General features: G+C 45.4%; 2 non-coding genes across 2 annotated transcripts; both read left to right on the top strand.

Annotated features, from left to right (window-relative positions):
* Nucleotides 1-1,563: 1,563 nt before the first annotated feature.
* LOC130351745 (U2 spliceosomal RNA) lies at nt 1,564-1,754 on the top strand. Its single transcript, XR_008888308.1, has one exon. It is a non-coding gene; the product is annotated as a U2 spliceosomal RNA (small nuclear RNA).
* A 2,091-nt stretch (nt 1,755-3,845) lies between these two features.
* LOC130351733 (U2 spliceosomal RNA) lies at nt 3,846-4,036 on the top strand. Its single transcript, XR_008888297.1, has one exon. It is a non-coding gene; the product is annotated as a U2 spliceosomal RNA (small nuclear RNA).
* Nucleotides 4,037-5,679: the final 1,643 nt, after the last annotated feature.

Here is a 5,679-nt window from a genome sequence, read left to right as displayed (position 1 = left end):
GCTTCTGTGGTATTGCAAAGGCAAAGACAAATGCTTCCAGCCATCCATTGCACTAATGGATTGGTCATCAGCTGGCTGTCTATGTCCCGCATCAATATAGACCAAAGTACAGAGGGTTAGGCTATGCTATTGTGCACCTACCTGATGCATCAGAAGGTGCGAGGCCCTTGCTAAATTCTGTGCACAGACTTTGAGATCTATGCTTTAGACTGTATCTAAACCTGCTCCAACATGGACTGACATTCTGGCCTACTTTCAGCCGATGCGACTTGTCTGTCGCTGAACAGTCGCTTTTTATGTATTCAGCACCTATGTATAATGTTGTAAAAATGCTCTAGAAGCTAAAGTCGCAGAAATGTCACACATATTTGGCCTGCAACTTTCTGTGCGACAAATTCAGACAGGAAAAATCAGTATAAATCCTTAGAAAATTATCCCCCAGTGTCTCCATCTGCTGGCGGTATTGAATAAGCATTGCTGCACTGATGGGGTATGCATTAGACGAAAAAAAAGAAGAAAAAGAAGAATAATACGCCCAGAAAAGAGGCGAAAAGGAGAAAAACGTAAAAAAACGTGAAAAAAAAGTAAGAGGAAGAGAAGGGAAAAAAAGGTGGAAATGGGTTTAAAAGTGATTTCGGCGGAGAAATATATATATATATATATATATATATATATATATATATATATATATGCGCACACACACACATAGATATAAACGTATTCTCCGTTGAGATATTGCAGCCGCTGCTGTGTCCAGGCCCAGGAGCCTTAGCACTGTGCTGTGATGTCACTCAATACCACTGACATCACTAGGTGTAAACAACATCTCTCCTTTGCTGTGTATGTGACTATGGAGCTGTTTGGTGATGTCGTCTATTACGGCCTTCATAGAAGCAACAGGAGATTGTTGCATCCATCTTGAACCCTCAGAACTACAGTGCTATGATGTCACTCACTTCCACAGGCCTTGCAGAGTGTAAACAACAACAACCCAGCTTTGTTGTGTATGTAACCAAAGGGATTTGTGATGTCACCTAGAACCTTCACAGCAGCGACAGCTTTATGAGGAGCATCAGCACTGCTCTGCCTGAGCAGAACCATCACCGCCATAGGTTGTCAAATAACCCGGATTTAACCCACACAGGTAAGTCCAATGGGGTGCAGGCATGTCCTCTATGCTTACAGCTTCCCGTGGGTGTTGGTTTGATACCGTTTGGGGACAGCCAAGGAGGCATCTGCAGGCAACAAAGGTAGGTGTGTGCTTGTGTGTGTGTTTCCTATGCAGATCCTAAGCCCAGTGTCACATGCAAGTAGGAGGAGTAAGAAGGGTTCCTGGCAAATCCGGGTTATGGATTGCATTTAAAAAGGCCCCGTGGGAGTGCAATGGGCCCCTGTCTTGCTGCTTAGCAATAATGGTATGGGTTTAGGTTCTGCTGTGTGTACTGGTGGTTGACTGCCCCCCAGCCCAGAGTGTGCATGGAAAATTGTCTGGCAGCCTCCCTGACAGCAAGCAGTGATAGTGCCCATGAAGGGGACCTTGTTGGGCCCGCCCCTTTCACGGTTATCGCTTCTCGGCCTTTTGGCTAAGATCAAGTGTAGTATCTGTTCTTATCAGTTTAATATCTGATACGTCCCCTATCTGGGGACCATATATTAAATGGATTTTTGAGAACGGGGGCCGATTTCGAAGCTTGCTTCCGTCGCCCTATGCATTGACCCGATATGGCAGTATCTTCGGGTACAGTGCACCACCCCCTTACAGGGTTAAAAAGAAAGATTCCTACTTTCATTGCTACCTGCTTGCTGGCTAGCCAGCTAGCCAGCCCTGTGGGCCTTGCTGCTGCTGCAGCCAAAAAACAAAAGGTGGTGCTGCTGCTGCTTCTGCTGCTTCTGCTTCTGCTTGTGTCTGGCCCCTGTTGGAGCGTCCAGGCACAGGACTTCTGCTGCTGCTGACTAAATGGCCTCCTTAATTGGATCATTTGAGTAGCCAGCACACCTGTGCAGGTAGGGCATGACATGATAGGCAGCTGCCTTGATAGCGGGTGGGTGCTGAATGTTCCTAATTGACAAAATAAGATTAATGCTTATGAAGAAATATAAAATCTCATCCCTTCCCCAATATCGCGCCACACCCCTACCCCTTAATTCCCTGGTTGAACGTGATGGACATATGTCTTTTTTCGACCGTACTAACTATGTAACTATGTAACATAACATGGGGGGGGGGGGGGGTCTCCTGGCTGTTCACACAGGTGTGTCATTGCTGTACATTGACCATGCATTGCTTCTGTGGTATTGCAAAGGCAAAGACAAATGCTTCCAGCCATCCATTGCACTAATGGATTGGTCATCAGCTGGCTGTCTATGTCCCGCATCAATATAGACCAAAGTACAGAGGGTTAGGCTATGCTATTGTGCACCTACCTGATGCATCAGAAGGTGCGAGGCCCTTGCTAAATTCTGTGCACAGACTTTGAGATCTATGCTTTAGACTGTATCTAAACCTGCTCCAACATGGACTGACATTCTGGCCTACTTTCAGCCGATGCGACTTGTCTGTCGCTGAACAGTCGCTTTTTATGTATTCAGCACCTATGTATAATGTTGTAAAAATGCTCTAGAAGCTAAAGTCGCAGAAATGTCACACATATTTGGCCTGCAACTTTCTGTGCGACAAATTCAGACAGGAAAAATCAGTATAAATCCTTAGAAAATTATCCCCCAGTGTCTCCATCTGCTGGCGGTATTGAATAAGCATTGCTGCACTGATGGGGTATGCATTAGACGAAAAAAAAGAAGAAAAAGAAGAATAATACGCCCAGAAAAGAGGCGAAAAGGAGAAAAACGTAAAAAAACGTGAAAAAAAGTAAGAGGAAGAGAAGGGAAAAAAAGGTGGAAATGGGTTTAAAAGTGATTTCGGCGGAGAAATATATATATATATATATATATATATATATATATATATATATATATGCGCACACACACACATAGATATAAACGTATTCTCCGTTGAGATATTGCAGCCGCTGCTGTGTCCAGGCCCAGGAGCCTTAGCACTGTGCTGTGATGTCACTCAATACCACTGACATCACTAGGTGTAAACAACATCTCTCCTTTGCTGTGTATGTGACTATGGAGCTGTTTGGTGATGTCGTCTATTACGGCCTTCATAGAAGCAACAGGAGATTGTTGCATCCATCTTGAACCCTCAGAACTACAGTGCTATGATGTCACTCACTTCCACAGGCCTTGCAGAGTGTAAACAACAACAACCCAGCTTTGTTGTGTATGTAACCATAGGGATTTGTGATGTCACCTAGAACCTTCACAGCAGCGACAGCTTTATGAGGAGCATCAGCACTGCTCTGCCTGAGCAGAACCATCACCGCCATAGGTTGTCAAATAACCCGGATTTAACCCACACAGGTAAGTCCAATGGGGTGCAGGCATGTCCTCTATGCTTACAGCTTCCCGTGGGTGTTGGTTTGATACCGTTTGGGGACAGCCAAGGAGGCATCTGCAGGCAACAAAGGTAGGTGTGTGCTTGTGTGTGTGTTTCCTATGCAGATCCTAAGCCCAGTGTCACATGCAAGTAGGAGGAGTAAGAAGGGTTCCTGGCAAATCCGGGTTATGGATTGCATTTAAAAAGGCCCCGTGGGAGTGCAATGGGCCCCTGTCTTGCTGCTTAGCAATAATGGTATGGGTTTAGGTTCTGCTGTGTGTACTGGTGGTTGACTGCCCCCCAGCCCAGAGTGTGCATGGAAAATTGTCTGGCAGCCTCCCTGACAGCAAGCAGTGATAGTGCCCATGAAGGGGACCTTGTTGGGCCCGCCCCTTTCACGGTTATCGCTTCTCGGCCTTTTGGCTAAGATCAAGTGTAGTATCTGTTCTTATCAGTTTAATATCTGATACGTCCCCTATCTGGGGACCATATATTAAATGGATTTTTGAGAACGGGGGCCGATTTCGAAGCTTGCTTCCGTCGCCCTATGCATTGACCCGATATGGCAGTATCTTCGGGTACAGTGCACCACCCCCTTACAGGGTTAAAAAGAAAGATTCCTACTTTCATTGCTACCTGCTTGCTGGCTAGCCAGCTAGCCAGCCCTGTGGGCCTTGCTGCTGCTGCAGCCAAAAAACAAAAGGTGGTGCTGCTGCTGCTTCTGCTGCTTCTGCTTCTGCTTGTGTCTGGCCCCTGTTGGAGCGTCCAGGCACAGGACTTCTGCTGCTGCTGACTAAATGGCCTCCTTAATTGGATCATTTGAGTAGCCAGCACACCTGTGCAGGTAGGGCATGACATGATAGGCAGCTGCCTTGATAGCGGGTGGGTGCTGAATGTTCCTAATTGACAAAATAAGATTAATGCTTATGAAGAAATATAAAATCTCATCCCTTCCCCAATATCGCGCCACACCCCTACCCCTTAATTCCCTGGTTGAACGTGATGGACATATGTCTTTTTTCGACCGTACTAACTATGTAACTATGTAACATAACATGGGGGGGGGGGGGGGGGGGTCTCCTGGCTGTTCACACAGGTGTGTCATTGCTGTACATTGACCATGCATTGCTTCTGTGGTATTGCAAAGGCAAAGACAAATGCTTCCAGCCATCCATTGCACTAATGGATTGGTCATCAGCTGGCTGTCTATGTCCCGCATCAATATAGACCAAAGTACAGAGGGTTAGGCTATGCTATTGTGCACCTACCTGATGCATCAGAAGGTGCGAGGCCCTTGCTAAATTCTGTGCACAGACTTTGAGATCTATGCTTTAGACTGTATCTAAACCTGCTCCAACATGGACTGACATTCTGGCCTACTTTCAGCCGATGCGACTTGTCTGTCGCTGAACAGTCGCTTTTTATGTATTCAGCACCTATGTATAATGTTGTAAAAATGCTCTAGAAGCTAAAGTCGCAGAAATGTCACACATATTTGGCCTGCAACTTTCTGTGCGACAAATTCAGACAGGAAAAATCAGTATAAATCCTTAGAAAATTATCCCCCAGTGTCTCCATCTGCTGGCGGTATTGAATAAGCATTGCTGCACTGATGGGGTATGCATTAGACGAAAAAAAAGAAGAAAAAGAAGAATAATACGCCCAGAAAAGAGGCGAAAAGGAGAAAAACGTAAAAAAAACGTGAAAAAAAAGTAAGAGGAAGAGAAGGGAAAAAAAGGTGGAAATGGGTTTAAAAGTGATTTCGGCGGAGAATATATATATATATATATATATATATATATATATATATATATATGCGCACACACACACATAGATATAAACGTATTCTCCGTTGAGATATTGCAGCCGCTGCTGTGTCCAGGCCCAGGAGCCTTAGCACTGTGCTGTGATGTCACTCAATACCACTGACATCACTAGGTGTAAACAACATCTCTCCTTTGCTGTGTATGTGACTATGGAGCTGTTTGGTGATGTCGTCTATTACGGCCTTCATAGAAGCAACAGGAGATTGTTGCATCCATCTTGAACCCTCAGAACTACAGTGCTATGATGTCACTCACTTCCACAGGCCTTGCAGAGTGTAAACAACAACAACCCAGCTTTGTTGTGTATGTAACCAAAGGGATTTGTGATGTCACCTAGAACCTTCACAGCAGCGACAGCTTTATGAGGAGCATCAGCACTGCTCTGCCTGAGCAGAACCATCACCGCTATAG

This window comes from Hyla sarda, unplaced genomic scaffold (genome assembly GCF_029499605.1).
Source record: "Hyla sarda isolate aHylSar1 unplaced genomic scaffold, aHylSar1.hap1 scaffold_994, whole genome shotgun sequence".
In the NCBI taxonomy this organism is placed as follows: Eukaryota; Metazoa; Chordata; class Amphibia; order Anura; family Hylidae; genus Hyla; species Hyla sarda.
Note: the sequence above shows the minus strand (reverse complement) of the source record. Positions and strands in the feature narration are given on the sequence as shown.